This window comes from Colius striatus, chromosome 10, assembly GCF_028858725.1.
Source record: "Colius striatus isolate bColStr4 chromosome 10, bColStr4.1.hap1, whole genome shotgun sequence".
Classification (NCBI taxonomy): domain Eukaryota; kingdom Metazoa; phylum Chordata; class Aves; order Coliiformes; family Coliidae; genus Colius; species Colius striatus.
Window position 1 is genome coordinate 15,539,473 of NC_084768.1, and position 19,381 is coordinate 15,558,853.

Below are 19,381 nucleotides of genomic sequence, written 5' to 3' on the forward strand. Positions count from 1 at the left end.
GCAGAAAGGCTCTGCAAGATGCTTTTAGAAAGTCTGTCCATCAGCAACAGTAAATAACAATGGGAAAAAAATTTAAAATGTCAGTAAGCAAAAGCTGACATTAGAAATAGTTCATATTTCAAAGAAGTGGCTTTTCATTGAACATTTAAAAAGAAAAGGAGGATGACAATTCTGGCATGTTGAGGTGCAAGAGGACAGCTTTGGTACTCTGTAGGACAGAGAGGAGATTTTTGTTGCATGAGCTATCTTTTCTGATTCTAAAAATGTCATGTCGGCATGAGAGAGACAACACAGTACTTTCAGGTCTCCGTACATCTCATGCAGTGTAGTATGCTGTCCAAAGAGCAGTAGGTAAGTCTCTTCTTTTTACGCAAATAGTGTTAAGAATCATAATCAAGGTGATTGAAGATGCAAGATTATGTCTTTTCTCTGTAATAAAAAGGTGAATGAGTTTCACCCAGATATAATTGATGAATTCATATAGCTGGACTAAAGTGGGCAAACACTGGTAAGGTTTGCTGTCTTAAGCTTTAGAAAAATATTGACAGCAAAGAGCAAGGGAAGTTTATTTGTAAATTTTAACTTCAAAACTAGCTTGAAGAATCAAAAATACTTACTATAAATAGTGGTTTTTCTTTAATTTTTCACAATTAAAGAAAGGATCTCATGTATTGCCGGTTTTATAAGTTGTATTACAGTTATCTGGATGGCAAAGGTGTATGATCCTTCAAAAAGTTAAGACTTAATAAAATAATTTATAGTACAGTTTTTCTTGCTGAGTAAGAAGCACAATAGATGAATTCTGTGCTATTTATATCTGAAAAAAATGATGACAATCATTTTACTTTAAAATACTACAGTAAATTTGAAGATGATGTGCTATGATGCTGTTAGGAAATAAAGCAGTATGCATGCACATTCCATAAAACAGAAACAGCTCTCCATAATGTACTCTTCTGTAATAAATCTGCCACATAAATTGATTTGAGAGTTGATTTTTTTTATTAGTTTAAACTAGCAGAACTTTAAACTTCACATATGTTCCGCCTAACTTGGTCTTACGGTTTTAGTTTGGATTCTTTTTTAAACACCAGGAAAGATTTACAGTATCTAGAAGAGCCTCAACTCTGTGTCGATTTATTATTTATACTGGCTAATCCTTGCTAATGTGAAAAGTCAGCTTGTTATTGTAACACCAAATGGCCCTCTAAGTAGGGAAACAGTTAAGTAGATCTCCTGTAATAGGTTGTTGTCTAATAAAGAGATTTATGGTATTGGCAAGGGCTATTGTATAGGTATTACCCTCTCACAGCATGATCATGTATTATCTTAACAACTCAGCGCCACATTTATGTTGAGCATTTTCATAACGGTAAGAATATTAGCCACAGCAATTACACTCCAATAGGATTATAATGGTAAGATTTACAGAAAATATATAAATTATGTCTTTTGCAGAGGTTTTGATAGATGTTAGGAGTTGAAAAGTTACATCATCCTTTTTGCATGGGAAAATACTGATGCATTAGTCATGATGAAGAAAGAGAGATTTCTTAGTTTAATCTTATTGAGGAATTACAGGGAAGCAATGGACATACCCTTTTTTACATAGTGTGTTTTTTTTTTTTTCCCGGTGAGGTAAAGATGTTTCAGAAATTCCATTCAGTGGAGATTGCCATACAATATGGAAATCAAGACGTGTATGTTATTGGAATTCTGTTGTGAGGATAATAGAGCTGAGATTAAGATATGTTTTTTAACACATTTGTATTTTGATGGTAGAACAATGGTAATTTACTGGCTACATTGGAAGAGCCTACTTGAGTAAAATCACGTTACTTAGTTTTAGTTGTCGCGTAACATGTTTTCTGTTTCATTAGCACCAGGTTTTTATGGTGATAAGTAATTTAAATACTTTTTAAAATTACTGCAAGCAATGAAAGCAACAATAATGTCGTACAGTTCTCATGTAAGTGACTTTCAAGCTGTTCCTTAATTTTTAAAATTTTCCATCTGATTTTTTAAAAACAAAAAAAAGTGAGACATTGATACTCACTTTGCAGAAGCGATGAACCAGTCACGTTTAATAAAACTAATTATGTTTTATCAATTCTAAAAACCTACTTTTAGGGACTGATTGAACAAAATACACTAGGTTATATAGTCATTTGTGAATGACTGCAATGAGTAGAACAACAGGCTGAATGGCCAAGTGTGATGAAACAGCCACACGTTTTAAGATGATACTTAGAGGTATATTTCAATTAACACTGATAATGAGTGTTTAAACAAACTAAATACCTTTCCTTCCCCGATTTGATGTAACAAAATAATTAGGTCACTCCAAATTAAGAAAATGTGTAGATGGCAGTTCTTATTGTAGGACTTTCCAATATGTGTTTCCTGTATTATATGTGTGCATGAATAGTGTTAGTTAAATTTGTAAGACACGGCTTTTCCTGGATGTTGTAGATTAACTTTGTGTCTAAGTGTTTATGTAGAAAGATCCTGTACCCATCTGTTCTAAAATGTTACTGATTATGAGAAGCTAGAGGAAAGATGCACCTGTTTCTTTTGACGTGAGATATTCCACTTCTGGAAATCCGATTGTAGAAGAACATTGCTCACGGGTTTAAATGTTTTCTGGTGGATTACTGAAAAATAACTAGGACCTTAATATTCAAAACTTCAGTATTTTTGTTATCATGATAGCAATATATGACTTCATCTGTTATCACTAACTCACACATCTTGTATTTATGCAACTAGAGCAAAATTCTAGATCTTTGTCTTTAGTCTTATGTTCAGAACAAGAATTATCACCTGAAGAATAATGTTTTCTATTTTAGAAAAACTCCCGTAGGTTCTTAGATTGGCTTCACATTTCATTCATTTTGAACTGTGGAAAACGATTGTATCTTTTGTCTGTAAGTAAAAAGAAAACACAAAAGGACGAGTGTTACCCCCTGATGAATGTGGAGCTCCAAGGATTTAAGAGCGTGAACTGTGACTGAATTGTTGAGGACAGTGCTTTGCTTGTATACCCTAAGCCAGTACTTAGAATAAAAGGGTGAAAAATGCATAAAAATTCAGTAAGAGGTAAAGCATTTTTCTCAGTGCTTTAAATATTACCTTTATATTTTAAAAGTATTTTTAAAAAGGTTTCAGTGGGTTTGTTTTACACATTTGTAATCTTAAAAGTTTTCAAATGTTTTGGAAGACAGTTTCTGTGTTTGAAAGAGGAAAATATATGCAGAATTATTCTTACCAAATTGTTAGCCTTATGTACTCTCCTGAAACATTTTTGGAATATGTATGTATAAGTAAGATAAAGATTAACCATTTTTCTTCTTGTAAAATACTGTAATGAATGGCTTCTAAAATTAGTAGTCTTCTGTTTGCGAGATAATAAAGCACAAACTCACACTATAGTCATTTTACTTGTAGTGTACATTAAAGATGAAGCCCCTCTAAGCCATACTTAATTGTCCCTAGACAACTAACCTTGAAGAAGAACTAAGTCCGTCTCTCCTGGGGTTGTTTTTTGTCTTTTTTCTTATTATTTATATATATTTTTCTGTTCGGAACAGCAGTCCTGTTATGACTCTTAAGCTTTTGTATTTGGCAAATGGGATGCAAGTAAGCAGTGGTTCTTGGCTAACTGAGAAATCAGCCAAGATAGAGCACGTAAAAGCGGTATAACCTTTTCAGTATACGTGTGAATGAAATTCTTATGTTTCTCGCTTGTATGGAATTAATATTTTTACTACATATTCACTCCTAGTGATCTTATTTCCGATTTTTGCGATATATACAACACCATTTGGACAGTGACATGATTAGAAACTTCTGTTTTGAGCTTATTTCTCAATATACAGTGCCGCAGATTTTTTTTTTTTTAAAGATAATAATGACTTACAGTGAAACCAGCATATTTCTGTTACCCATTTAATTAATAGCCAATTTAAAAGTTTGATTTTCTTCTAATTATATTTAGTTTAATTTTTTAATCCATCTTTGGCTAATCTTTGCATGACAGAGATTTGCTAAGATGCTGTAAATAATACATTTCTTAGCTTTTGTGTATTTTTCACAGAAAGTCACTTGATATGTGAAACAATTATTTAAAACAATTAAATATATAGTTTTATATATTAAAGTTACTGAAGTCAAATACATTAATTGAAGGAAAATCAAATGACAGTTTTATAGTAGATTTGCTGGAAGATACATGCATAATAACTGTTACACCAAATAAAGCTACAAGTTAACAGATTATTAAAACTAATGGATAAGAATTTACAAAAAATATATGGGGCAGTGGGAGATTTTGTCACTGTTTCAGTGCTATGGTTAAGCAGTTTGTACAACTGTGTTCACGACTTTGACACAGCTGAGAGATACTATTAATATCTCCTCAGGCACTTAATTGAAGCCGTTATTTAAGTTGCCTAATATAACAACTGTTCAGTTCTTGTACATATAGAAAATATTAGCTCCTGCTAAACCAACCAAGCAAATATGCTTGGTGGAATTTTATTATGGCTCACAAATGGTGTAAAGAAGTAACTCTTGCTATTGTTATATAAAATTCATTCAAGTGCTCTAAAGCATTGAACAAGTTTCATTTTTACTGTGTTGATGAAAAATTGTGAATACCAATGTTTCCAAACAAAATGTTTCCATTAAAAAAAAAACTAGGGAGCACCTTTTTTACTGTGGGTTTACGATTTGGAGCTCTGTGGTGATATGGTCCGATACGTAACTGTTGTCATGCTGTGTGCCATGGTGGATGTCTCTCATGGCTGCCACTCAGATCTGGGAGAGTATGAGTCCTTCAGTGCTGCGGATTGAATTTTGTGGCTAGTTTCTTTCAGTTTCTTCATAATGAGACAAAGATGTAATTAGGACTAATGCAGCTAAGCATGGTGAGCTGGAGATAGTCTCATTTGCCCTTCCCCCTCAAAAACTGCCTGTGATATAAAAGTTTGGTCGTTGTGAGATGAAAGTGAGGAGTCTTGTATGCTCTGTCTGCAGATGAAGATCCTCAGAAACCAGGTTTGTCCTTTTTCTGTTATTCACAGTCAAAAAGTCAAAATCTCCATTTTAATGAAGACATTTCAAAGAACAGACAGGTTGAGAAAGCAATTGCATTTCTTTACATACTTCTTCCTCCTAAACATGAAAGAACCCTTAGGCTATAAATTAAAGGGTATTTTAGCCTGTGTAGTTGATCTCAGGCTACCCAGTAGCAATGAAGAGTTAAAATTTTTAAAGAGAGTTGTAAATGGCTTGGTGGTTTCATGTTTTCCAGTCTGTGGTTATCTTATGTCCCCCTGATGTCCTGTTTTTGTCAATATTTTCTGTTCACCTAAGAGCTATAGCAAGTGGGAGGAAAAGTAACTTGAAAGAATGTAATTATACCAGAGATACATTTTCATGTGGGAACCTTTATAATGCCTTCATGTAAATGACATTCACTATGGAAACTGTAAGAGCTCTTAGGAACAGAAAGGTTCATCCTGTGCTCCATGGGAAGCTCCTATTTGCTTATCTCTCTGCCTGCATGTGTCAGGGCAGGGGGAGGCTTCGGCCATGCTCCTCATCCAGATGACTCTGAGAAGCTTGCGGGAGCTCTCGAGTAATGGCATGTCTGGAGTCTGTGGAGTTTTAGGAAATGGAGCCACCTTGGAGGATAGTTGTATTTTGCATTTTAAATGTTTACATGTTTTCTTCTTTTTTTTCCTCTCCAATTGGTATGTTCTTGGGCATCCTCGGTGACAATTCAGTTTCACTGAATGCTTACTGCTGAAGGGGGAACCTACAACAGAATAGCTTTAACATCAAAAAACCCTTAGAGCTGTGTTTACGAAACTTATTAAGAGGTGCAAGACAGTATATGGCACAAATAGAGCATACTTGAGGCAGCAGAGTACCCCAACGCAAGCAGCCTGGGTCACTGGTGATGCTCATAGCTTTGCTGGATTCCAGAAGCATGGTTCCTTGAGTCCAGGTTTTTTAACTTGGAACAAGAAGTGAGGTTTGTTGTCTATCCCCACAACTGTCTTGTTGATTAGTGTTTCCCAGTCAGCTTGAATTATTGGTGTTCTGGTCCTTAGTAAAAGGATGGTGGTACTTTTCCTCCCACACCACGTTGTTTTCAATCCGAGTTTAATGAGTTAAATCTTAGTACCTGTAATATCACAGAATCCATTATGGTTGGAAAAGACCTTTAAGATCATCAGTTCTAACCACTAACCTCACACTGCCAGGCCCATCACTAAATTAAACCAAACCAAACTATATCTGTCAGCACCTCATCTATGTGTCTTTTGAGTGTCTCTAGGGATGATGACTCCACCGCCTCCCTGGGCAGCCTGTTCCAATGCTTAACAATCCTCTCAGTGAAAAAGTTCTTCCTAATGTCTAATCTAAACCTCTCTTGGTGCAGCTTGAGCTTGTTTCCTCATGTCCTATCCTTTGTTGCTACAGAGAAGAGATTGACCCTCACCTCACTACAACTTCCCTTCAGGTAGTTGTAGAGAGTGATCATGTCTCCTCTCAGCCTCCTCATCTCCAGGCTAAACATCCTCAGCTTGCTTCACCATTCCTCATCAGACTTGTTCTGTAGACTCTTCTGCCAGCTTTGTTGCCCATCTCTGGAATAGAATAGCAATGCAAAAAAAAAGAAAGGTAATTGTGGCTTATTGAATTAGACTCAAAAGGAAAAGGGGAAAATGGACTTTGTAGGTCTAGATTTTAAGAAATTGGTGTTTTGCTAATGTTGAACCTACTGTTTAGAAGTTAGAGTCAGTAGTGGTCATTGCAAGATTAATAACTTCCTAGAGAGGAATGCAGCATTTAATAGTATATTTAAACATTTGAAAGTATTTGTATAAACACAGTTTTATTTTTAACTATCTTAGAGACTGTGTATTTTTATAAATATTTTTGGAAGTGAATGAAATAATAACAAGTTGAACAGTAGTAAATTAATATCTACTTGTGAATGTGTGTATGATTGAGTGTGTCTTAATATTGTACTTACTAAAAAATGCAAAGAATTCAGTTTATCATGCAATAAAATTGTGAAGCTGATCAGGAGAAGCAGTGCTTGTCCAGAGTCATGGATGAAGGTTGCTGCCAACCGGGAAGAGCCTTTGTTCTACTCTCAGCCAGCTGGACTGTATGCATACATGTTCTAGTTAGTAAATAGCAACATTGTGGAAAAGCTAAAAAGTGGTATTTACTTCACTGTCATAAAATAGTACTGTAACAGTGAATTTGGTTTTTAGTTTGGTGACTAGAAGTCATTGGGATGAAATGTCTGACTGTTGAAATATTACACTGTGCTTGCTGCAAAGTCTTGTATTATACACTGTAGTAATCTTAGTTTAGGTATTTTTAGCAGACCTATAAAGCTGCTATTTTTAGGTCAAAAACATTGAATCAGCTTTTAACTGAAGAGATCTTAAAATAAAACTGAGTAACTTCTTGAGAGTATGTTGATAACCAGGCAGTGTCAGGAGAAGTGTTCTGTCATGCCTCACGTCAAATTCTGTCAAATTCTCACGTATTTGAGAAGACAGGCCTTTAGGTTGGGTTGGTTTTTTCCCTTTTCATTTTTGTTTGTTGTTCATCCTCCTGTCTTTCTTTTTATCTTCTTCAAATAGTAAAATCTTAACTCAGCCCAATAATGACCCATAAATAAACTGTACTTTTATTACTGTCACAACCTCTTTTGGACTTGATTTTTAAGCAAAAAAATTACCCAGAATATGCAATGGATGTGTTGAAATTATGATCGACTTCTTACATTATTATTATTATTGTTGCATTGTGAAATCATCAGTCATATATAGAATGGCATTACTCGCAGAACAACAAGTGTTTTAAAATAATAGTATGCAGGTACACAGGCAGATGTACAACTCGTTGCATGTTTGTGTCAACTCCTCTTGTATCATTAGTGCCAAAGTTGTGTTTCTCTGTCTCTACATTTATTACTGCTTTGACTCGTTCTTCAAACAGATTTGAGGCTTCTAATGTGGATCGGTGGGCTTTTCACATGGATTAAAAGTGGATAGTTGCAGTTACTGTAGCTTGTGTTTGTGTCCTGGATAAACTAAGTCTTGTACACTGGGTTGTGAGCATGCAAGCTGATCCTAAATGCTGGCAGTTCACTTGCAGGAAATGAAATTACACTCAGATATTTCGTACTAGTGAGTCCTTCCCTTATCTGCACTGTACTGCATATTTTCTGTTCCCTGTTGACTTGCTTTCTTTCATTGTCAGTCTTCCTCTGCTTCTTCAATTGCTCTTTATTTTGCACATGCTTCCTGACACATCCACCCATGGCACGGCAGGGCTAGCCTGCTTGTGCTACTGCAGCTTTCCTTAGGCTTTCCTTTTTCCATCTGCTTCCTTTCCTTCTGCACCCGAACCCAAGGGCTTTCCCACATCCACTGCACTTGAAACTAGCTGGGGAGATGTCATCTTCCAGCTCTGCCTGCTCCCTTTGCTTCCCCCCCCTCCCCCCCCGCCTTTTTTTTTATGTTCTTCATTTTTTTCTGGCCCCACACTGTGACTCTAACTGATTTCTGGTGAGTAACTGGCAGTAGGGGGGAGTCTGCTTGATGATGATGGTTTCATTGTGCATCTGATTTGTAATCTATTGCAGAAGTGCCTGCAATGTAGAAGGCTTGATAGTGTTATTTAGCATTAGAAATTTAAAATATTAAAGTACATAGAGCACTAGTTAAATCAAGGTGGCTTGTCGAGCATGTGTATAACTTGCATGGTTTTGTGAGTGTGAAAGCTTTGCACAATACGATGTCTAAATAGGATGGGGTAGATCAAATTTGAAGTTTTTCAGATCGTTGAATGAGAAGCTAGTGAAATGACGAGCATTTCCTAAACAGGGGCAACTTAAATTTACGTTCCGTATGTTGAGCTGTCAGCCACTCTGTCACCGAAGGCTTAAACTGTATTCATGAAAACAAGAGTTTTCTGGATTTCAAAGAAAATGCTATTTTTGTCAAAAATAGCAATCAGACCGAAGGGTTAGACTATCATCAAAGTGTCTGTAAAAATATGTTTAAGATCCTCTTCTGTTCTTCACTATCACAAGAGAAGATGACTTGTAAATTGCCTTTCATAAAAGTGAGTTTGATTTAAGGTATTAATAAAATCCAAATTTGTGCATTCTTGCTGTGGGGACTGAAGATTTTAATTTAGTGAAATGCCGGAACAGTTTTTTTGTGCTCAGTTTGATGAGTGTTATGTGAGAACTCCATCTTACTAAATTAGAGCAGACATATATATATTACAGTGTTTACAAACTGTTATGATTAAAACCTGTTAAATTTCATATTTAATATTCAGTCATCTTTGAGCAGAAAAGTCACCTTGTTTTCATCTCAGTGCTGTTGAATTCTGGTGTTAAAATAGATTAAATTGCAAATGTTAATCTGAGTAGATGCGGAAAGTTGTGACCTGGATTTGAAGTAGCCACGAGACTACCACGGCAGCAGTAAATCTTCAAGGACATGTAAAGCTAGCACATGACAGGGTGTCTGATGTGAGAATTGGTGTGCGGGTGGAGAAATAGCCTGAAAACGAAGTCATATGCCAATATAATGTTTTTCTATTCTAAAAGAAAAAAAATAAGAATTTATCATTTTATATTAAAGCTTTGTTTTTACAGGCAATGCACAGTAACTTCAAAATTTTTTATTTTAAAACTATAATCTAAAATTGATGCTATTGAGAAAGACTGTTTGTGGCACTGAGACATTAGGGTTCTTAATCCCCACATGCTACCTCCAGCTACATAGTGATTCCCAACTTTGAAATATGTGTGGGATTTGCAGGTGCAGACTTCAGCCTAAAAAAATCCATCAGTCTGAGGAAAAAGGAGATACTAAATGTACTTACCTTTTGTTTTAAGCTTTATCCTTGTGTCTTTAAATTACTTTTTTTTCCTCTTCTTGACTAAACCTGCCTTCAGCCCTAGTTCTGGGTACTTTAAAGCCTAATAGCATCAAAAGGTCCTGAATGTTCATTGTCAAACACTGTGTTATTGGAATCTTTTATTATCTTATTGCTTTTGATTTTCTTCATCTCTCTTATAACATATAAAGTAAGAATTTGTCAGGAGAATATGATAATAGCGATTTTTAAAACAATGTTTTGACTTAAAAAATGTCAATATGACTATATTTAGGCAATTCATAATTAAAAAATCAGAGGAAATTAATTGCTAATTAAAAAAAAATAGACCTAAATATTTTCCATGTACTTATTTGATCCATTTTTTTTCCCTCTGATATCTCAGACTATTTTTGATACTAATTTGGTTTTGCATAAAAGAAAGAAACGAACTTGCAGATACTGACTGACGCATGTCCACACAACAAAACTATTTTGGAGTGCAACACAAAGGTATAATAAGTATTATATTATCTATTATAGCAAAATTGACTATTGAGTCTTTTCAGTTTCTTAAAAAGGCTAAGGTTGTAGGGTGTATGAAGTAGGATTCTGAAGTACTGTACCCCTCCATTTTTTTTGAAAGCATTGTAAAAAATCTACTTTGCAATAAAATGGTCACAGCAGTTAGAATGTGACTTTGTTGGTTTTGTTCACTACAGAGGAGCGGTGATTGGCAGGCGCTGGCAGTCAGCTGTCCATGACTGAACTGCAGGGCTTGAGTTGCCTTGGCAGGTCTGCACATAAAAGTTTGTGCTGTGTTTGCCAACTGTGTTCTTGGCTCAAGTTGATGTTACACGTCTCTTGACTCCAAACCATGCTCATTTGCCAAATTGTACCTAAAAATGTATGCTGGAATTCCTAATTAAATAAAACCCTTGATATTTATTTTATGCTTTGGAAAGGCATGCATTCTTCCACAGTAGATGCTGCTGTTGTAGGAGTGCAAATAAAAATTAAAGAAGCCCAAGGTGGATTAAAAAACTGTAACTGGCGTTAGGAGAGAAATTGTGTCTTGCAAACAGATTGGTAGCTTTGGTTTCTTCAGAGTGTTGAAATCGTGAGACTTTACCAGGTTCTTACCTGAAATTTTTTGCACACATATATTTCTTGTTTGTTTTTCAAATATTCTGAAAATTTATTCCACTACAAATTATAATTGCAGTCAGTATATGTTTTTTTCCCCACTATAAAGCAATATACCTACCTTATTGTTGCCGTAAGCTAAAGTTACCAGTTGAACGATAAAGGTATAATTTATGCCAAACCAGTCTAGAAGCTTTTTCAGAAGACTGATAGCAACTGCTTTTATACATATTGCTATGTAAAATGCTTATTAATGTTAGCAGATGTTGCACTTTAATCCCCCAGAATGATTGTTTGGTAGCAGCAGGAGATTTATTAAGCTTGAGTTGTGTGAAATTGTGTGTGCATAAGCTGCTATTTAGATTGTAAAAATGCCATTGAAAACTGTTAAAAAGTTCTAACTGTAATTGGCAGAGAGGTATTAGCTGTTCTAAAAGGAGTATATGTGTACCGTTGGCCCTTGTGCTGTAACCTCTTTATCATTTATCTTCTTGTATTAATGTCACTGAATTATTAATTCATGAGCAGGGTTGGATAGGGTGAAGGCACTATTTAAATGTGTGGCACATGTATCCTTATCGCTGGAGACATGAAAAGAGTCATTTTGTGTTATCTATAAAATGGAAAGGACATTTAAAATTTCATTTACAGTAATCCACTTCACTTCCCAGTAAAACACCTAGATTATTGCTACTGTAATCTAATGTTCTTATTAAAATTTTGTAATCTTTCCACTCTGTTCACTTATAAATATTGTTGATAGTCAAATGTAGACTTTTCTTTTAGTTCTTTGTACCATTCATAAAGTGCAGCAGAATGTACATTCTTTATAGAAAAAATTGCTCTTTAATTTCTATTAAAAGGATATAAAATCAAAGCCATTAAGTATTAGTAATTGTGAAAGAGTAAATAATCATTTAGAATCATAACACAGCATAATTAAAGGGAAACACTGTTCTTTTTCAAAGTAGCACTGTCATTGTGAGCTACCAAGACCTATATTATTTAAAGGAAATTGTAAATACTTGACACAGAATTCTTGGTCTGCTTATTGAAATCACAGAATACCAGAGGTCGTGTTGCTGCTCATAATGATGTTAAAAACGTATCTTAAGTTTCATCTGTGCTGTATGCCCGATTTTTAAAAAAATTAAAATGCCTGGGAAATATGTTTTCAGTCACTCCAATGAAAAGAGTTAATTATTTTGAATACTTTGAAAAGTATTAATTATTTTTGAAAATTCTTCTAATGGAAGCAATTTAGGGATACTTTGTTCTCAAGTGCTGGAGATACCCTGTGTTCCATTTTGTTTAATAGTTAGAGAAGGTATCACTTCACACTTTCCTTTTCACAGTGCATGGTAAACGCCTTCACTATTTCCACTACCTTTTTTTTTTCCCTTCTCTTTTTTTCTCTCTCACCTCCCACCCCCCAGGGAAGAGAAAATACTGTGTAGAATGAGTACCAGGGAGCAAGAAGAATTTTAAACGGTGGTACATGGAACTAGAAGGAGCCTTTCTGTTAAATTACAATTTAGATCTGTTTTTGCTCGTAACTTCTCTAAACGTAATCATTATAATTTTCTGACTTAGCCTTTCTACAAAAGGAATAAAACGTGAACTAAAATAGTTTTCTAATTTTCTATTGTAGTTTGAATAAATAAGAAAGCCCACACTTCACCCCAATTAAAAGAGTGGTATAGCTCTAGTGAATGACTGGTAGTCATTCAACTGCCTTGCACAGTTAAAAATAGTCACCTGAATGTTCATTGCTTATTAAATTATACAAGAAAGTCCTCTTAGCTGTAGTTGAACCATTAGATGCCTGGGCAATTTGTACATCTTCCCAGAGCCCATAGTCCAGTAACAGAAGTGAATTCTTTGTTTCATTGCAGAATCAAACGCTTTCTGAATAGATACCAAAGACTTATTTGCCATACTTATTGATATGTTTCAGACATTCTTGATGATAGTTATGTAATTAGGTCATATATTTGTGTATGGATGCAAGGAAAAGAGTTAGTGCTCTCTGTGCAGTACTGTCATAGGTTTCCATTAGTTCTTGCTTTTACCGTGATTGTATGAGAAAAGCCAATTACAGGGGAAGAAAAACAGAGCTTGTAGATTTTTATTTCATGATTTTTGAATTTTCAGCCTTCTGCTTCTGAGTGGTATTGGTATGTAAAACTGGTGAACCTGAGATATGTTTTCTGTCAATGTGTACTACTTTTTTCTTTTTTCTTTTTTTTTGTACTTTATACACGTACTGAAGTCCTCCAAAGGATTATGTAAATCTAGTGAAGTTTCTACCTGTAAGTCATACTTGTCTGGAGAACCTCTTGTGTGCTTAGAAAGTAGCTATAGACTATTCTTAGTTGATTATTCTTTCAAAAGTGGTGTCTTTGAGGTCTGTACCATTTCTTCTTTTCTTCCACTGTGAAAATAACAAATCTTGATGTGGCTTATGGCTGAGCATGTGATGCAAGATGTGATCCATTACCTTTTAGTAGCTAAATGATTTGTGAATGGTTTAGAAAATAGAGCTTTGTGGAATTACTCTTAAAAGTTTGTTTGGTGGTGTTGATTTATTGTAGAATTAAAATGTAGCCTTCTGAAATGCATAACTATCAGACTTCTGGTGAGAAAATACTACTGTCTGACTGAAATACTAATTGTGCTTCAGAGAAAAGAAACAAAACTAGTAAGAATTTAAGGGATTATTTAAAAGAAGAAAAAGAAAAATGCCCGAGTACTGCATGTTTTAAAATATAATTAAAAGCATGCATTATTGAAACGATCTTTCATGAAGTGCATTATTGTGATGCTATGATGAATTTTAATGCTTGAAGATATGATGGAAGAAGTAATACCTCTCCTCTGCTGTCTATATTTAGTCTCAGGTTTTTCACTTTTTTTTGCACACTCATCTCTTGTATTTTAACCTAGATTACCTCATTGCTCCCAAGAAATCCCTTTTGGTTATATTGATAACCTAATATGTGACAGATTTTGGTCATTATTATTTCATTTAGTGGTCATATGTATAGACCAAGAGGGAATCTGAATATTGATTCACTGAAGGGCTGGTAACAATGATTTATGAGCCAAGGATTCAGTGCAGTGAGCCAGACATAGTAGAGATTACATCTTATGTGCCACCATTGATTTTGTTTCATATTTCACTGCACAGTGATTAGGCCATGGTCTCACAAATGTTAACGTAAGAACCATATTCCTTTAAGCAGATGTGCCACAAGTTCCACCCAATGAATTGTATGTATGTATGTGTGTCCTGCTTCTGATTTAAAAAAAATAACAAATATTCTTCAGCTGCTTTTTAAAGAGCTGATCTTTCTCTCATAACAACAAAGATTTTTCCTAGAATTTTTTAAAATAATCAAAAGTGACTTTGCTGCCTACACAAGCTTATTCCTGAAACATGAGCCATGTAATTTATATTGAATACAGGCCACGTACACTGATCTTCAATACAACTGATAGAAAATGGAATGCTTTAAAATGGATGCTAAAACAGCACCTTCATGAATCTTTTTGATAATACTCCTTGGCATATGCCTAGAAAAGCAGTGTTCGGTGCAGCAGATTCCATAGAATGCTACCAAACTGGAGGCATGTGTATGAATACCAGATGCAAAGGCTATGTGGCACAGCAATCCCGGATTGTGGTTCCATTGCAGGTCCAGTCTATTGGGGCTCTACAGCTACCATGAACCTAGTTACATCATGGATAAATGTTCTCTAATGCAGGGGTGAAAATGTGTTCTTGTCTGCTCTTGCCAGTAACTTGATTTTTATTTTGGAAATTAGTAGCTCCTGAGTGTTTTGCTGGTGGTTCCTTGCTGGTCTAATGAGGTTGTCTTAGTTCAGTGTGTCAGCTGTGAAAGGCATCTCTGAACTCATTTCCCTGCTTAAGCCCAAGGATGAATAGTTACTAGGCAGATACTTCCAGCCAGAAGCACCATGTCTCTGCGCAGGTAGGGACATGTCTGACCACAGTCCCAGGACTTAGTTCTGTTTATTTTCTTTTTCAGTCTACTTCCACTTCAAACAAGTTCTCAGCTGTGAAAAACACTACATGGGAGGAAAAAAAAAAAAGACAGATCAGCTAAGTGGCATAACAGCTTTGAGAAATGTGGGCTTTTGCAAAGCCTTGTCAAGGCTGTCAACAAACAGTTTACTGTCTTACAAGACTGCAATGTCTTTGGTTGATGTTAGACTCATATTTTTTTTTTTTAATAGGGAAAGAAATGATATCTTCTAATATATAAATAGATTATTTTGAGAATTTCTCTTCTGTGAGAAGTTTGAAAAGCCTTTGAATTCTCGTCAACTGTTAGGATTGCTTTTTAGTTTGTCATATGGCTCTTGGTGTTTTTATAGCTATTCATTATTTTCCTGTTTATTTTTGATGTTCATAAAATCTGTCCTATGTAGGTTTGAAAATGAGAACTATTTGTTTTGCAGTTTAATGAAGAGAATGGCAAACAGCCTCAGACTGTGCCTCTTGTGTCCAAAGTAATCAGCCTATTTAACATCCTCAGTGTGACACTAAGATATTACAGCCGATAACGGTTGTAATTGACTTACAGCATCCCTTTCCCTCCCTTCTTCATTGGATGCTGGGGATTTATCTTTGAGACCCCAGGAAGAAGTAGTGACACAGAGGGCACAACTGTTAGAAAGATTCTACCTGCAGTGTTTGAGTGGAGGTGGTCTGATGGAGCGGCACGGAGGATTGAGTGACATCCCCTAGCCCCTCTGATTCTGAGCATTTAGCAAAGACAAAAAAAGGAGATTCAGACTTGGCAAAAGGAGAGTGCCTGAAGCCAAAAAAAAAGCCATTCTTATTAGCACTAGCAAAGGTTTACTTTGCTGGCTTATTGAATGAAAACTCCCTAGAGTGTCCAGGCTTTATCCTGTGTTAACAAGAAGGGGCAAAGCTGGCTTGTTGGGAATGGTGCACCGTGTAATGTGGCTGTAAAACACAAGAGTGAGGCCAAGCTGAACTGGAGTGCTGATGAGAAAGGAAAATCTTTGTATTTTCCTCTCAAATCCTGTTTATTTTCTTTGTGAATAATTGCGGTAGACCACAGAGCTGCTGTGGACTGATGGATTAAACTGTGATGTTGCACCGTTAAAAGAGTGTTAGTGTACTGTTTAGTGTCATATCTGCATAGGTGGATTTGGTATTTTGAACAATTTGCTGCACTGATGAACTGGAAACCCAGGCAGATGTGGGGTGGGCATTTCTGCGATTCTTCTCAATGTAGGGTGCATGCTTACTGTGTGCTGTTTCAGTCATTCAGACATGGCTATGTCACTGCAGAGCACAACATACCTGAGTGCATTGAAGTGATTTTTTTTGTTGTTGCAAGATTGGATGACCTTGGTCAAATCTTGTTCGTGCTGTATTATTCCCTTCCCTGATACTTTATTCCTTCCATGCAACTTGAGAAGAGATGTTTTGGGTTAGAAATCCAGTGTTCAAGGTGACAATTAATAGGATCTGTTGAATACAGAATTGAAGGTAAGACCCTCTGGTACATTTTAAGCATTGAATTGCTTTTAATGGAAAATAAGTCTTTGTTAACCAGTTTTATACAAAGAAGCGTTAGCCTTTCTCCTTGCAATATACAGCTTTTTAATTGGAACAGATCAGACATTGATTGTTTACCACAGATAGCAGAAGAATGCTAACTAAAATAGCATGAGATCTTACTTGTCTTCAGGGTGTTTTGTAAGATCTCGGAACTTTGAAGACAATCTGGTACTGTAGCACTAGTGTAACATTATTAATGTAAGTTAATTTTTGAATAACCACATTGAAGGCTTAGAAGTAAGTAACACTGAATGCATCTGAAGATATGTTCAATGCTGAAAACTAGATCTATGTCTCATTGCAGATACCTATTAAACTATAGAAACGGTCTCATTTTAGTATTTTACTAATGTGGCTTTAGACAGTTTTACTAATCACACTGCACTAATTAAATTCTTATGTTACAGATTATAGGAAATTTAACTTTTTTTTTTTTTAAATTGGGAAAGCTTCATGATGGGAAAGCACGTGGACACATGATTTCTCGGGAGACTAAGTAGTCTATTACATTATATGAATATATGTCTACTCACCCTTGCCTCCTCTTCCCCCTCCTTTCCTCTGCAGGGTCTCTCAGATATATTACAAATTTACTTAGTTTCATAAACTGGGTTATGAAAGGCGGTGGGGGTGCTGCATGTGTGGCAAGGTAGGTCATACAGGATTTATAAGAAGGACTGCCTGGGTCGTGCTTAGTTCCTCGGCATGTATGAGCTGTGCAGCTGTGGCTGATGATCTTTACCTCTCTGTGTCTCTTTGTCTGTAAAGCTAGTGTAAATTTTATTTTTGTAATACGGATGCTAAAGCTTAACTGAGGTTGCAGGTACTTTGGGATGTTTCTAATATGTGTTGGAAAATACATTGGTGTTAGTCTGAAAGACTTTCAGCTAAAGAAAAATGTCCTTGCATAGCTGGAAAGATCTCTCGTGTTCGCCTCTGTCTTAATTGCCTGAAAAGCTGGATGGAACAGGAGGGAAAAGACAGCTCTTGAGCATGCTGTGTCAGTTGTCCGGAAGCTCTTAAAAGAGCCTTTTTTTGGCTTTTGAAAATAAAACCTTGGGAAGGTTAAACAGAGTAGAGTCGGGATGTGGCAGTCCTTTAGAGGTCTTTCTCTTGAAAGATTAAAGTATTTCAAGGAGCATGCTTGGAGCAGCTTTCTCTTATCTCTGAGGTGCTCTTGAGCAGTGTTACGGAGAGAGGGATGGCCAACAGTGGCATGTATTCTGCAGCGTTCGTGTTCTGTCTGTAAGGTATTTCAGAAGTACAGAAGAACAAGGAAGTGATGCAGGGGCACTAAGATACTCAGGATTTGGAGCACACCTTATGAATACAGTATGAAGAGATGCCCAATACCTTTGCAGTGCATAGGTTTGAACATTAACATTTCCATTACTGATCTAGTCTTCTTTTACAGCACATATGCGAAGAAACTTAACAAGGTGAACCACTCTGTTTCCAGTGGAAGATTTTTTTTTTTTCAATGAGAGACTGCAGTATGGCCTAGAGGTAGGGATTTAAGTTACAACTGAAATTTTCTGGGTAGCTTTTATTGCACTCTGAAATTCAAGCAACCTTTTGCTCTAGGGAATTTCTCTCTGCCCCACCCACAAGCCCAAGCAGTCAGTGATCCAGAGAAAAGGTTTATTAAGGTCTGAGGGGAAATAAGTTATTTGTTCAGGACAGCCACTCGAAGTGGTCTCGTTTTTCTGTTTACAAAAAAAAGTAACTTTATCTGCCTTTTCCTGGTCCTACTTGTTTGGTTTGGGATTTGTTGTTGTTGTGAGATGCCACCGACAGTCTCTGTATTGCTGATAAATGAATGGTCAGGGGGATGAAACTGACCGCAGAATGCTCTCTGGCTCCAGCTCATGTCTGGGTACCTTTTTCAGGATTAGCTTTTGTTATGCTGATGAATGGTTGTTTCAGAACTGCAGCATTCTTTTACTTGGATCCACACAGACTTTCTCAAATATATAGATTGCATTAAAAATGATTCACTGTCAAACTGTTAACTTTAACTCAGAAGAAAGAAGCAAAACCAAACCTAGTTTTACCAGTTTTCAAACCTTGCTTATTTTTTTTCTTACTTTTTTAGAATAACAGGTTACATATAATCTGGTATAGGCTCTTTATTTTGAATTGTTTTTGCAGCAGCACACTGGGTTAAATTCTGTGTCTGTAGGCTACAGCAATCTAGAGGGAACAATGTATTCCACAGGGCACTTAAATTTGACCGTAAAATATTTTACTTTTATTCATAGTTGAATAGTTTCTGCTGGTTTTGTTATAACGAAAACATCAATATCTCTTCAGAAACAGTGATTAAAAAAAAAAATAGTTCAAATAAGTCAGTTTACAAGGTCAGAGACTCTTACTCAATTTTTAAAAAATTCTCTGCCATAAATTTTACATCTGTTTCCTGGAGAGACGTTGGGTACAGCAAATGGTGCTTTGATTATTGTTTTTGATTTTAGCACAACTCTTTCCCCTCTACACTCCCATTAAAAAAAAAAAAAAAAGCCCACAAGGAAGTGATGAGTTTGAGGATGGCAAAGCCAAGGTATGTCACTACTTGAAGGTGAAGGAAGACGTCTCAAAATCTGTGTGTGCAGTGATATGTTATGGAAATAGTGATAAAACTTGACTCTCGGGAAGTCAAAATCTTCTGGACAGCCTGGGAGCAAT

At 35.9% G+C, this 19,381-nt stretch overlaps 1 protein-coding gene across 11 annotated transcripts in view; it reads left to right on the forward strand.

The window, feature by feature from the left end:
• Positions 1-19,381, forward strand: part of ADGRL2 (adhesion G protein-coupled receptor L2) — a 161,139-nt gene that overhangs the window by 10,380 nt on the left and 131,378 nt on the right. Inside the window, exon 1 of one of the 11 annotated variants that reach the window (XM_062003938.1) lies at positions 331-351. The exons of 8 other annotated variants lie outside the window; for them this stretch is intronic. The gene's annotated coding sequence lies outside the window, so the exon portion shown is untranslated. Of the gene's footprint in view, positions 1-330; positions 352-1,398; positions 1,419-8,582; positions 8,604-19,381 lie in introns of those variants that run through there. 2 more of the 11 variants (XM_062003940.1, XM_062003937.1) reach the window with 2 other exon arrangements.